We start from the raw sequence: 14,907 nt of genomic DNA on the forward strand, positions 1-14,907 counted from the left end.
ATTGCTGGAAAAAAAGCATGTCAAAGCTCGTTAAAAGTTTGCTGAACAACATTTGGACAAGCCAGTTAAATACTGGGAGAGTATAGTCTGATCAGATGAGAGCAAAATGGAACTGTTTGGATGCCATAATGCACACTACGTTTGGAGGAGACATGCCACTGCGCATCACCCTAAAAACATCATATCAACGGTGAAGTTCGGAGGTGGGAACATGATGGTGTGGGGCGGCTTTTCAGCAAACGGTACTGGTAAACTTCACATTATTGAAGGAAGGATGAATGGGCAAATGTCCCAAGACTTTCTTGACAAAAAATCTGCTGCCATCTACGAGCATGATGAAAATGAAACGAGGGTGGACATTTCTTCACGATAAAGATCCAATACATACTGCCAAGGAAACTCTCATATTGGTTTCAAAGAAAAAAATAAAGCTGCTAGAATGGCCCAGCCAATCACCTGACTTGAATCTAATCAAAAATCTATGGAAAGAACTGAAACTCAAGGTCCATAAAAGAAGCCCACGGAACCTTTGAAGACTGCTTGTGTGGAGGAATGGGCCAAAATCACATCAGAGCAATGTATGCGACTAGTTTCTCCATACAGGAGGCATCTTGAAGCTGTCATTGCAAACAAAGGCTTTTGTACAAAAAATTTAATAAATACCAGTTGGCGTGTTCAATACCTTTTCCCGGTGTCATTTCACATTATTTCACGCAACTTGATTTTTGACCTTATTTGTTCTACTTTCTTTGTATGTATGGATTACTTGGGTTGTTCCCGACATCTGGTGAAATTTTCATGTCAATATCAACTTTGGAAATATATTTAATCAGAAAAAATGGTGACGTGTTAAATACTTATTTCAGCCACTGTATGTATACATACATAAATATATATACAAAGTGGATATACACAACCCTGTTCAAAGGCCAGGTTTCTGTTATAAAAAATGTGACCAAGATAAATAATTTCAAAACTTTTTCCACCATTGTAACCTTCAGCCTGTATTACTCAATTGAAAAAAAAAAATCTTATGGAGAGGGGGAGTAAAAATAAACTGAGATAATGTGACTGCACAAGTGTGCACACCCTCTTCTAGCGCAGGAGTGTTAAATGGGACTCAGACTCACCTGCTACCATTTAAAGTGCCTCTGATGAACCCCAAATAAAGTTAATAAGTTCTTGTAGGCTTTTCCTGACATTTTTGTAGTCACGTTTTACAGCACACGCCATGTTCAAATGTATTAGTCAGGAGACGCACTTCATCATGGACTGGAGAAAATGGGGCACAACAGTGACCAGAGAACTGGACGTCCCTCCAAATTTGGCTTTTAATATCCACTGTACAAACAAAAAGTTGTTACAGCCAGAGAAACATGCATGGGCGCGGCATGGCTTAGGTGGTAGAGTGGTAGTCGCTCAACCTGAAGGTTGTGGGTTCAATCCTCGGCCCCTGCGACTATGTCCAAGTATCCTTAAGCAAGATACAGAACCCCCAGTTGCTCCTGATGCTGCGTCATCAGTAGGTGAATGAAGAAACAGTGGTAAAGTGCTTTGAGTACCTAAGGTAGAAAAGCGCCACCCAGACAAGAAAGATCTGTTGTAAGTTGACAATCTTTAAAGCAGTGTTTACTTAGTCATTTATGTGATACAAGATGGTCATACAACCCCAATTCCAATGAAGTTGGGACGTTGTGTTAAACATAAATAAAAACAGAATACAATGATTTGCAAATCATGCTCAACCTATATTTAATTGAATACACTACAAAGACAAGCTATTTAATGTTCAAACTGATAAACTTGATTGTTTTTAGCAAATAATCATTAACTTGGAATTTTATGGCTGCAACATGTTCCAAAAAAGCTGGGACAGGGTCATGTTTACCACTGTGTTACATGACCTTTTCTTTTAACAACATTCAATAAACGTTTGGGAACTGAGGACACTAATTGGTGAAGCTTTGTAGGTGGAATTCTTTCCCATTCTTGCTTGATGAACAGCTTCAGCTGTTCAACAGTCCGGAGTCTCCGTTGTCGTATTTTACGCTTCATAATGCACCACACATTTTCAAGTCTAGTACCCGCACTCTTTTACTACGAAGCCACGCTGTTGTAACACGTGCAGAATGTGGTTTGGCATTGTCTTGCTGAAATAAGCAGGGGTGTCCATGAAAAAGACATTGCTTGGATGGCAGCATATGTTTCTCCAAAACCTGTATGTCCCTTTCAGCATTAATAGTGCATTCACAGATGTGTAAGTTACCCATGCCATTGGCACTAACACAGCCCCATACCATCACAGATGCTGGCTTTTGAACTTTGCGTCCATAACTGTCCGGATTGGCCCGGTGGACACGACGTCCACAATTTCCAAAAACAGTTTGAAATGTGGACTCGTCAGACCACAGAAAACTTTTCCACTTTGCATCAGTCCATCTTAGATGAGCTCGGGCCCAGAGAAGCCGGCAGCGAGTTTCAAGTTGCACTTACGGATGTTGCGCCAAACTGTATTTACTGACATCAGTTTTCTGAAGTGTTCCTGAGCCCATGTGGTGATATCCTTTACAAATTGATGTCAGTTTTTGAGGGATCGAGGGTCACGGGCATTCAATGTTGGTTTTCGGTCTTGCCGCTTACATGCAGTGATTTCTCTAGATTCTCTGAACCTTTTGATGATATTATGGACCGTAGATGATGGAATCCCTAAATTCCTTGTCCTTAAACTGTTCGACTATTTTCTCACACACTTGTTCACAAAGAGGTGAACCTCGCCCCATCTTTGCTTGTGAATGAATGATGAAACGCATCCTTTGAACGCATTGTGTTGGACCACCTCAAGAGTGTCACAGGACCCCCTGCAGTTTGTCCACCGATTAAACAGGTCTGTGGATGACTCAGTCAACATGGCACTGCACCTCATCCTAGAACACCTCGACGGCGCGGGGACCTACGCGAGGATCCCGTTCGTGGACTTCAGCTCTGCGTTCAACGCCATCATCCCCGAAATCCTCTCCTCCAAGCTTCTCCAGCTGAGCGTCTTGCCTGCCATCTGCCAATGGATTTACAGCTTCCTGACAGGCAGGACATAGCAGGTAAGGCTGGGGGACACCACCTCATCCACATGCACCATCAGCACCGGGGCGCCCCAAGGATGTGTCCTCTCTCCGCTGCTCTTCTTTCTCTACACGAACAACTGCACCTCAACGCACCCGGCTGTCAAACTTCTGAAGACGAGACCACAGTCATCGGCCTCATCAAAGATGGTGACGAGTCTGCGTATCGACAGGAAGTCGAGCAGCTGGAGCTGTGGTGCGGCCAACACAACCTGCAGCTGAACACTCTCAAGACAGTAGAGACTTCAGGAAGCATCCTTCGCCACAGCTGCCCCTCACGCTGTCCAACTGCCCTGTGTCAACCGTCAAAACCTTCAACTTCCTGGGAATTACAGTCTCTCAAGACCTGAAGTGGGAGACCAACATCAATTCCATCCTCAAAAAGAGGATGTACTTCCTGCAGCTTCTGAGGAAGCACGGGCTGCCACAGGAGCTGTTGAGGCAGTTCTACACAGCAGTCTTCGAATCAGTCCTGTGTTCATCCATCACATCCTCCGCCTGCAAAAAAAATAAATTTTTTTTAATTAAAAATAAAAATTTTATATTGCCTAGATCACTTCTCAAAGTGTGGTACAGGTACCACTAGTGGTACTCAGGCTCCCTTAGTGGTACATAAATTATTTACTGAATTCAATGTTGTTCTTTCAATTTTCGATTGGCTATCTAAAATAAAAAAATAGGACAAAAATACCAAAATAAAATCACTCTGCCACTATCTAGCTTGTAGCTTGGTAGCTATCAGTGAGCACCAAAAGCTAACAAAGCCGTCTAAAGTTACTAGTTCACTAAGAGTTGCCTAATGCCGGCTCCGTCCAGCTGAGCGTCCTCTCAAGACATCAGGAATGGAAACCAAAATAAAATCAGTCTACAGTTATCTACCTTGTGGCCGTTTAGCTAGCAGCTAGCCCCAGAAGCTAACATAGCAGTCAACAGTAATTTTTTTCACAAAAGGTTGCTTAATACCGGCTCAAGCTGAGAGTCCTATTAAGCCAATGGGAATGCGAACATAAACGAGACCAAAATATGAAAATTACACCAGTTGTTAGCTAGCTAGCCAGCAGCTAGGTAGCTATCAGGGCGCACCAGAAGCTAACATAGCCATCCTTAAATTCCTTGCAATTGTTCGTTGAGGAACATTGTCCTTAAACTGTTCGACTATTTTCTCACACACTTGTTCACAAAGAGGTGAACCTCACCCCATCTTTGCTTGTGAATGACTGAGCAATTCAGGCAAGCTCCTTTTATACCCAACCATGGCAACCCCCGTTCGCTATTGGTGATTGACCGTTATATTGAAGCACTTTTTTTTTTTTTTTTTTGGGTGGCCAAAGGCACCCATATTACTGTACAGTACAAAATTATTATGTACTTTTTTCATGGCCTAAAAGGCACAGTACAGTACAAAGTTATTGTAAATAAATATAAAAAAGCTTGAAAATGTTCGAAAAGTTTATCTAAACTTACCACACTGGTGTCCTCGTCGTTGACGAGTGGATAGTTGAGGCGGGTTTCTTTCATGAGCCGGGAGGAATTAGTGGGCTTCCTATTTCCAATTCCACTGCCATCGACGAACGTCTTGACAAAAACTACTTACTTACTGTACCAAAAATAGCATGCTTCAGAGATTTGTGTGTCATATTTTTCTTAGACACCACTGCCATATGCGCTCTCTCTGCGCAGACCTGTATGCGACAATAGATGGGACTCCTGCCATCATGGCCACCACGTCAGTGCAATGCCTGGAAATGTTGCCACATTCAACATGGCTACCATATTTCAATACATTTCCTCCGATGGAATGTCACCATATTTAACATGGCTGCCACATAGGCACGGACGGGCATGTCTGTTGGTGGTCATATTGTATGTCTGTGACCCGGAAATACGTGTGTCCCAGTTTCTGCCTATATTGCACCAGTAAACAACAGTGGACAATTCTGGAACTTACAGACTTTGTCAGCGTCGGTTTAAGTGAAAACTGGAAACTATTTTTGGACACATGTACTATCCTGGCAGTCCATTACTTTTGATATCCTTTAAATCAGGGTCTGTTAAAACGAGGTTCCACTGTATCTTTATTCACAGGGCCATTATGAAGAGAATTCTTTTGTTACTGTTTTAGTTGTCTATAGTTTCTTTGCACCTTTCCATATCTAGAAAAGCTCAATATATTTTCACCATGCCAGTGGGCCTCAATTTTGACATTTGTGGTGTAAAGTAGGGATGCACCGATACTGTTGGTCTGTATTCGTACTTGAATTTGTCATGGTCTGTGTTTTGGTTTGGGTTGTTTAGTTTTGTTCCATGTTTTCCTGTGTTCCATGTTTGTCGTGTGCTCATTAGGTTGTTGTGTCCACCTGTTCTCGTCTACTTTGTGTTGACCAATCAGCTCTCTCTAGCCACTCGTCTTGTCCAGGTGTTCCTCGTTGTCTCGTCAATTTGTTTGTATTTAGTTCCCTGGATTCTTTCAGTTCTCGTCGGTTCATTGTCGTTGTCACATGTCTTGCCATGTCATAGTCGCCAGTTGTTTTTGTCATAGTCGCCAGTTGTTTTTGTCATAGTCGCCTGTTGTTTTTGTCATAGTCGCCAGTTGTTTTTGTCATAGTCGCCTGTTGTTTTATCATTGTGATTAAATATTATTATTTTGAGATTCCCGCACTCCTGCCTTGCCTCCCTGCTTCCCTGCAATTGGGTCCACCATGTTCTTGCCTTGCGTTCCTCGCCGTCGCCCTAACCATGTTCATGACAGAATGAACCGACCAGAACAGGACCCAGCGGGAAGAACATGGCGTCACCCTGGACGCCACCAAACTGGCTCCCACCGTCCTCAGCCTGCCATCCATACCTACCCTCCTCCAGTAAGCCCTATCATTCAGTCTTTTCTGTCCTTTTCCTCGGGTCCCCCCACTTGTCCTAGCTATTCACCATGCCCTACTATTGTACATCCACATGTTTCTTTAGATTCAGATTTTTCTGATTGTGAAGATGGCCCTGATTTAGTTAACCTCCTGTCGGATTCTGACTCTGACACAGATTTTTCTGGTTCCTTCCCTAGTTTATCCCGTCCTCGTCAGTTTTTGTCACGTTTCCACGTTTCCAACCCCAGTGAGTCCAAATCCTTTCCCTCTGACCTTTTCTTGGGCACCCGTTTGGCCATCTACCCGGGACCGCCGCGTGGTGGCCAACGGAGGCGCCCAAGTAAAGGTCAAATTTTGCCCCCTCGTTTTTTCCCCCCTGTTCACAAATCACTTGATTTTTCACCTGTTCCCACACGTTGTTCCACGGCTCCAATTAAGTCACGTCTAGTCAAACCTGCCCCCAAGCCATGTTCAGTACCAGCCATTTTTCCTAGTTCACCTTCCCGAGACCTTGTGCACTCTTCCACTCCCGTACCCTCTACTCCCATACCTCAATGGCGGCAGGCTGAGGAAGCGACTGCAGCTCCCGTTCCGGCTAATCGGCAGCTGCGCCAGGCTCCCGTTCCGGCTCCTCGGCAGCTGCGCCAGGCTCCCGCACCGGCGGCGCTCGTCCAGCGGCCGCCACCCATCCTTGCTCCGGCGGCGCTCGTCCAGCGGCCGCCACCCGTCCTTGCTCCAACGGCGCTCGTCCAGCGGCCGCCACCCGTCCTTGCTCCGGCGGCGCTCGTCCAGCGGCCGCCACCTGACCCTACTCCGGCGGCGCTCGTCCAGCGGCCGCCACCTGACCCTGCTCCAACGGCGCTCGTCCAGCGGCCGCCACCCGTCCTTGCTCCGGCGGCGCTCGTCCAGCGGCCGCCACCCGTCCTTGCTCCGGCGGCGCTCGTCCAGCGGCCGCCACCCGTCCTTGCTCCGGCGGCGCTCGTCCAGCGGCCGCCACCTGACCCTGCTATGGCGGCGCTCGTCCAGCGGCCGCCACCCGTCCTTGCTCCGGCGCCGCTCGTCCAGCGGCCGCCACCTGACCCTGCTCCAGCGGCGCTCGTCCAGCGGCCGCCACCTGACCCTACTCCGGCGGCGCTCGTCCAGCGGCCGCCACCCGTCCTTGCTCCGGCGGCGCTCGTCCAGCGGCCGCCACCTGACCCTACTCCGGCGGCGCTCGTCCAGCGGCCGCCACCTGACCCTGCTCCAACGGCGCTCGTCCAGCGGCCGCCACTCATCCTTGCTCCGGCGGCGCTCGTCCAGCGGCCGCCACCCGTCCTTGCTCCGGCGGCGCTCGTCCAGCGGCCGCCACCTGACCCTACTCCGGCGGCGCTCGTCCAGCGGCCGCCACCTGACCCTACTCCGGCGGCGCTCGTCCAGCGGCCGCCACTCATCCTTGCTCCGGCGGCGCTCGTCCAGCGGCCGCCACCTGACCCTACTCCGGGGGCGCTCGTCCAGCGGCCGCCACCTGACCCTGCTCCAACGGCGCTCGTCCAGCGGCCGCCACCTGACCCTGCTCCAACGGCGCTCGTCCAGCGGCCGCCACCTGACCCTGCTCCAACGGCGCTCGTCCAGCGGCCGCCACCCATCCTTGCTCCGGCGGCGCTCGTCCAGCGGCCGCCACCCGTCCTTGCTCCGGCGGCGCTCGTCCAGCGGCCGCCACCCGACCCTACTCCGGCGGCGCTCGTCCAGCGGCCGCCACCTGACCCTGCTCCAACGGCGCTCGTCCAGCGGCCGCCACCCATCCTTGCTCCGGTGGCGCTCGTCCAGCGGCCGCCACCCGTCCTTGCTCCGGTGGCGCTCGTCCAGCGGCCGCCACCCGTCCTTGCTCCGGCGGCGCTCGTCCAGCGGCCGCCACCCGTCCTCGCTCCGGCGGCGCTCGTCCAGCGGCCGCCACCCGACCACGCTCCGGCGGCGCTCGTCCAGCGGCCGCCACCCGACCACGCTCTGGCGGCGCTCGTCCAGCGGCCGCCACCCGACCACGCTCCGGCGGCGCTCGTCCAGCGGCCGCCACCCAACCCTATTGCCTGGCCCCTGCATTACCATTGGGTTCGGCACCGTGGCCGTCCGCCTGAATGGCCCTGTAAAGACCCTGGTGCTTGGCGTCCTGGACGACCTCCTGACCCGCTCAGCCAAGCACCTCACCTCGGGTGGCCTGGATGGCCACCAGACTGACCTGAGGGGTGGACTCTGTACCCTCCTCCAGGCCCCCTTCCGCCCACCCTGGGTTGGTGACTTTTTGGTTGTTGTTTGGGGAACGTCTGGGATCCGTTCCTTTAGAGGGGGGGTACTGTCATGGTCTGTGTTTTGGTTTGGGTTGTTTAGTTTTGTTCCATGTTTTCCTGTGTTCCATGTTTGTCGTGTGCTCATTAGGTTGTTGTGTCCACCTGTTCTCGTCTACTTTGTGTTGACCAATCAGCTCTCTCTAGCCACTCGTCTTGTCCAGGTGTTCCTCGTTGTCTCGTCAATTTGTTTGTATTTAGTTCCCTGGATTCTTTCAGTTCTCGTCGGTTCATTGTCGTTGTCACATGTCTTGCCATGTCATAGTCGCCAGTTGTTTTTGTCATAGTCGCCTGTTGTTTTTGTCATAGTCGCCTGTTGTTTTTGTCATAGTCGCCTGTTGTTTTATCATTGTGATTAAATATTATTATTTTGAGATTCCCGCACTCCTGCCTTGCCTCCCTGCTTCCCTGCAATTGGGTCCACCATGTTCTTGCCTTGCGTTCCTCGCCGTCGCCCTAACCATGTTCATGACAGAATTAGAAAAATGCTCTGATACTAACACAATGATATCACTTTACAAGCGTGACATATAACCTCCAGGCAGGTGGAGTAGGGGCCATGACAGCCCTGTGCATGGATGACAACTTGGAAAGTGTACATTTCTTTAGCTGTCACATTTATTGCTGATTTATGTTGTGCTGTTTTTTTTTTGTTTTTTTTAAAAAATGAAACCATCACTTTAGGTAGTGTGTGAAAGAATGACCTTTGGGTCAATTCCTGGACCAAAGTGTGTTCTACAGGGTGTGAACTATTAACAGATAATTAGGATGAAGTACTGCTTCTAGATCTTCAGCATTATGTTGACTCTAACTATATTTTACTATATTAAAGCAGAGGGTTTCACATACAGCTGTAGCTAGAGAAAGCTATGAAGTATTGGATTTCTGTGCTTTGGTCAAAGTTCAAAGTCTTTTCAAGTCAATGGGTTCAAGTCTAGGTGAAGTCATGAATCACTGCTGTTCAAGTCCAAGTTGAGTTGCAAGTCTTTTAACATATTGTCAAGTTGAGCCAAAAGTCATCAAATTCATGACTCGAGTCCAAGTCATGTGACTTGTCCACACCCCTGTGGGGAGTACTCAAATGTATGTACTTTTACTTGGTCTGTTTAGCGTGTCCTGTAACTGATTCTTGATTTTTTATTTATTTATTATTATTATTTTTTTTTTACAAAAGAATTCCACATATATATTAGTAAGACACTAGAAATTGTGAACAAAAAAAAAATGCATAATGCAGTATGTCTCCTACAAAGTCTTAAATTTGATTTTCCACAAATAAATTCTACTAATCCTTAAATTCCATGAAGTATTGCTACATTCCAGCAGCGCTGGTAGCACAAGTTTTTCCTCCTCTGCCTTTCTCTCCCAGGAAACCAGGAATTGGTCCCGGTAGATAAATCCAGCTGTACTGCACCTTTAATGGCTGGCCTGGCACGCATCTATCACCTCCAGTGAAGAGGCCCTGGCTCTCCCCCACCCACGGCTCGACAACCTGGCTTGTATATCAGCCCCCCCCACTCCACCCCACCTCGCCTTACACGGCCTGTCTCGGGCGCCTTTGCAAGGCACCATGACTTAATGTGCGGTACCAGGCTCCGCTGTGGTGCGGCCCCACTGTGGGATTTAATGGTAGATACTGTAAAGGAGACGGGAGCTGTGCAAATAGACAGGATGAATGGTAGTAAAGCTTATACAGTTGAACCTCAATAGAATGGTCTAATAGGGGCCGGAGGGTCGTCCGATATAGCCGATTGTCCGTTACATTGAAGCACTTTTTTGAGGCCTTATGCACCCATATTACTGTACAGTACAAAATTATTAATTTTCTAGGATTTTCTTCATGGCCTAAAATGCCCAGTACAGTACAAAGTTATTGTAAGTAAATATAAAAAAAGCATGAAAATATCAAACAAGACAATGACCCTAAGCACACAGCTAAAATAACGAAGGAGTGGCTTCAGAACAACTCTGTGACTGTTCTTGAATGGCCCAGCCAGAGCCCTGATTTAAACCCAATTGAGCATCTCTGGAAAGACCTGAAAATGGCTGCCCACCAACGTTCACCATCCAACCTGACAAAACTGGAGAGGATCTGCAAGGAGGAATGGCAGATGATCTCCAAATCCAGGCATGAAAAACTTGTTGCATCATTCCCAAAAAGACTCAAAAGGGTGCTTCTACTAAATACTGAGCAAAGGGTCTGAATACTTATGGCTGTGTGATATTTCAGTTTTCTTTTGAAATAAATCTGCAAAAATTTCAACAATTCTGTTTTTTTTTTACTGTCAATATGGAGTGCTTTGTGTACATTAATGTAGAAAAAAAATAACTTAAATTATTTTAGCAAATGGCTGCAATATAACAAAGAGTGAAAAATTTAAGGGGGTTTGAATACTTTCCGTGCCCACTGTAAATATTTAATATATATAAATATATGATGATGCCCTGCGATTGGCTGGCGACCAGTTCAGGGTGTACGCCTCTCGTCTGAAGATAGCTGGGATAGGCTCCAGCACGCCCGCGACCCTTGTGGGGATAAAGCGGAACAGAAAATGGATGGATGGATGGATATATGATGATGATACTATTCATTAAGCATATCCATAGAGGAACACTCCCTATAGTCAAACTGTGTTCTACTTGTGAACTTTCTTTGCCTCAATTCAAACATAGTTGTTATTTACCCTTGGTGTGTTATTTGTAATATGACAAAATCGTAACTTGAAGGCTGAGGCGTCCACATGCTGACTCAGTGTTTGCAAAGCACCTGCTTTGTATTCTTAACCCTCGAAAAGTGATTAGCATCCATCCATGAAACCAAACCAAGGGATGTGTCAAAAAGGTTCCAGGAATGCTGTTACATCATATATATTTTAAACACAAAGTACAACCAAGTTTTCCCTTTCAACACTGCTACACGACGCGAAATGACGCATACCATGCTATCCCCCCGTGCAGCTCTGGGCTAGTCCTATCACTGCTTAATTGTCTTAATACCAACATAAAGGCGTAAACTTAAATGTGCGAAGAAGTGGACCAATGAAGCAAAGACACAACTTCAATCCTGTTTAGACTGCACAGACTGGAGTGTTTTTGAAACTTCAACTGGCAGCCTGGATGAATATACGGACACTGTCACATCCTATATCAGTTTCTCTGAAGATGTGTGTGTACCAACAAAGACATTTCTCATGTTCAGTAACAACAAGCCGTGGTTCACTGCCATACTTAAGCGCCTTTGTCAGGCTAAAGAGGACGCCTATCGAAGTGGGGAAAGAGCCCTGTACAATCACGCTACAAATCAGCTGACTAAAGAAGTTAACATTGCAATGAGAAATTATGCAGAAAAGCTGGAAAAACAGTTCACTGCCAACGACTCTAAGTCTGTCTGGTGAGGATTAAAATGGCTAACCAACTACAAGCGACCATCCCCCCAAGCGGAGAACAAAAGAGGACTAGTTGATGACTTCAACACCTTCTACTGCTGATTTGAAAATGACACTTTCAAACCCCACACCCACCTAGCCGTACCACTGACCACCATCACACCTCTGCATTGACCATTCATGAACAGGATGTGAGACGTATCTTCAAACTACAAAAGATCAATAAAGCGGCGGCCCCAGACCTTATGTCCTCATCCTGCCTCAGAGTCTGCACGGACCAGCTCGCTCCAGTCTTCACACAGATCTTCAATAGATCTCTGGAACTGTTTGAAGTACCATCCTGTATTAAACGCTCCACCATCATCCCAGTCCCCAAGAAACCTGCAATCTCGGGTCAGAATGACTACAGGCCTGTTGCCCTGACATATGTGGTCATGAAACGCATCCTTTGAACGCATTGTGTTGGACCACCTCAAGAGTGTCACAGGACCCCCTGCAGTTTGTCCACCGAGTAAACAGGTCTGTGGATGACTCAGTGAACATGGCACTGCACTTCATCAAAAATACCAAAATAAAATCACTGTGCCACTATCTAGCTTGCAGCTTGGTAGCTATCAGTGAGCACCAAAAGCTATCAAAGCCGTCTAAAGTTCCTAGTTCACAAAGAGTTGCCTAATGCCGGCTCCGTCCAGCTGAGAGTCCTCTCAAGACATCAGGAATGGGAACCAAAATTCCGAAATAAAATCAGTGTACAGTTATCTACCTTGTGGCCATTTAGCTAGCAGCTAGCCCCAGAAGCTAACATAGCAGTCAACAGTAATTTTTTTCACAAAAGGTTGCTTAATACCGGCTCAAGCTGAGAGTCCTATTAAGCCAATGGGAATGCGAACATAAACGAGACCAAAATACGAAAATTACACCAGTTGTTAGCTAGTTAGCCAGCAGCTAGGTAGCTATCAGGGCGCACCAGAAGCTAACATAGCCATCTGAAGTCTTTTGTCAAATGGGAACAAAAATGAAAAATAACATCAATCGAAAATAAGAAAAATGAAAACATGACCGACTATTTTGTTATTTGCCGAAAAATTTAACAGCCAGTTTAAGGCAATGTAGCTTTACTTATTCTTGTTACCAAAGTTCCAGGTCATATAAACCCAATTGTTTTCATCCGGCATTTTTTTCGGCTTTGGGTTAATTTAAAAAACAAAATAATCAATCACATTTTTCCATTTTTTTATTTCCCTTGAAAATGGAAGGAACAAATGATACACACATTGTTCACTGTATTCACATGCAAAATGCTGCATCGTCTTCTAAAAGAAAAGCCGTCAGTGTCGCTCTGCTGAGCAAACACAAAAAACGACCGTTTGAACAGTTTGACCCTTTTCTTCCAGACAAATTACTCCAACTGTTATCCTTCCCCCCACGCTTATGATTCTGTTCTGCATTGCTTTTGTTTTAACAGATGCCGGACGCCATCCTCCGCCCTAGCACAATGACGTAACACTCAGCGTCCAGTCGGTTCCTTTCCAAGAGACAGACACATCAAACGCCGCCCCATGTGTCACTTCCTGTGCCAAAACTAAATGGAGGACATTAATTTAAGAATGGGCCTTATACAAGAGGCGGTGACCGCACTCACCTTTGGATGCTTTTTTTAAGGCGAACATATGTGGAAAACTAAGGGGGGGGGTAATATTACATAATAGAAATCATAGCAGCACTAACGTAAACAAATTAGTGATGAAATGGTGTAATAATTTTGTATCTTTTGAAAAAAAAAAAAAAAAGAAGAAGACGACATCAGATGCTTTCGGGCGGAATTCTTGCATCTCCAAAATCATTACTTTTCAGGGGGAAAAAAAAGACCATCTTGCTTGAGTTATCAAACAGTGCATCGTTCAAAGTGGTATTATATCTTACATTGCTGTCATATAGCGCTGCGCAGCAACATCAGCACAACACCACAACAAAATCATGTCTAATCACTAATTCAATATGCTAAAAAAATGGCTAATTTATTACGCTTTCATTGATTTAAATGGTACGACACATCAAAGTCTGTTCTTACAATGATCCCACGACCAGACAAAAATCCTTCAATACTTCACAAAAGCAAACGACTGGTTAAATCACATTTCCAAAGTCTCTCAAAGGTCATGAGTGATGCAATAAATAAAACTATCAGCTGACAAAACAGTTCAATAGGCAAAAATGGATCTACATGCGGCAGCACGGTGGACGATTGGTTAGCACATCTTCCTCACAGTTCTGAGGACCCGGGTTCATATCCGGCCTACCCTGTATGGAGTTTGCATCTTCTCCCCTGTGCCTGCGTGGGTTTTCTCTGGGTACTCCGGTTTCCTCCTACATCCCAAAAACATGCATGGGAGGTTAATTGAAGACTCTAAATTCCCTGTAGGTGTGCATGTGAGTGTGAATGGTTGTTTGTTTGTATGTGGCCTGCGATTGGCTGTCGACCAGTTCAGGGTGTAGCAAAGATAGCTGGTATAGGCTCCAGCACGCCGGCGACCCTAGTGAAGATAAGCGGTTCGGAAAATGGATGGATGGATGGATATACATGCACTTACCTATGTGGCTGACCAATTCCTTCTGCACCGAAGCATTAGCAGCGATCCATTTTTAACAGAACAAGATTACTCAAATGTATCTAACGTAACTATTTTCACTCATTAGTCTAAAAATAATTCAGACTTTCGGTCTTGAGGCGACATAATGTATTATTATAAAACAAAACTGATATTATAGTATTTTTCATCTAATATTTTTGGTAATGTTTAGTTTTTTAAATCAAATATTTTCCATTTATATTTTCTTCCAAATATTTGTGTATTTTTCATTTGTTTTTGTATTTTTATCTAATATTTTATTTTGTAATATTTTTTGTATTTCCTGTGTAATATTTATGTATGGCTGGCAACCAGTTCAGGGTGTAACCCGCCTCCTGCCCGATGATAGCTAGGATAGGCTCCAGCACTCCCACGACCCTGTGAGGATAAGCGGCTCAGAAAATGGATGGATGGATGGATGAATATTTATGTATTTTTTTGTAATTTGTGTTTTTTTTTGTCTAGTATCTTTTTCAAATACTTGGCATTTTTGTAAAAAAAAAAAAAGTTTTTTTCCAATATTTTTCAATTTTTCTAGTCATTTTGTTTTTGTTATGGTTGTGTGCAAATATTTGCGAATTTTTCTTACATTTGTGTCC

At 45.9% G+C, this 14,907-nt stretch overlaps 1 protein-coding gene across 5 annotated transcripts in view; it reads left to right on the forward strand.

Annotated features, from left to right (window-relative positions):
• LOC133474891 (uncharacterized) overlaps positions 1-10,613 on the forward strand; it is a 45,384-nt gene extending 34,771 nt beyond the window's left edge. For all 5 annotated transcript variants that reach the window (XR_009787652.1, XR_009787656.1, XR_009787658.1 and 2 more), the window contains exon 12: positions 9,662-10,613. The gene's annotated coding sequence lies outside the window, so the exon portion shown is untranslated. The remainder of the gene's footprint in view (positions 1-9,661) is intronic.
• Positions 10,614-14,907: the final 4,294 nt, after the last annotated feature.

This window comes from Phyllopteryx taeniolatus, chromosome 3 (assembly GCF_024500385.1).
Source record: "Phyllopteryx taeniolatus isolate TA_2022b chromosome 3, UOR_Ptae_1.2, whole genome shotgun sequence".
Lineage (NCBI taxonomy): Eukaryota > Metazoa > Chordata > Actinopteri > Syngnathiformes > Syngnathidae > Phyllopteryx > Phyllopteryx taeniolatus.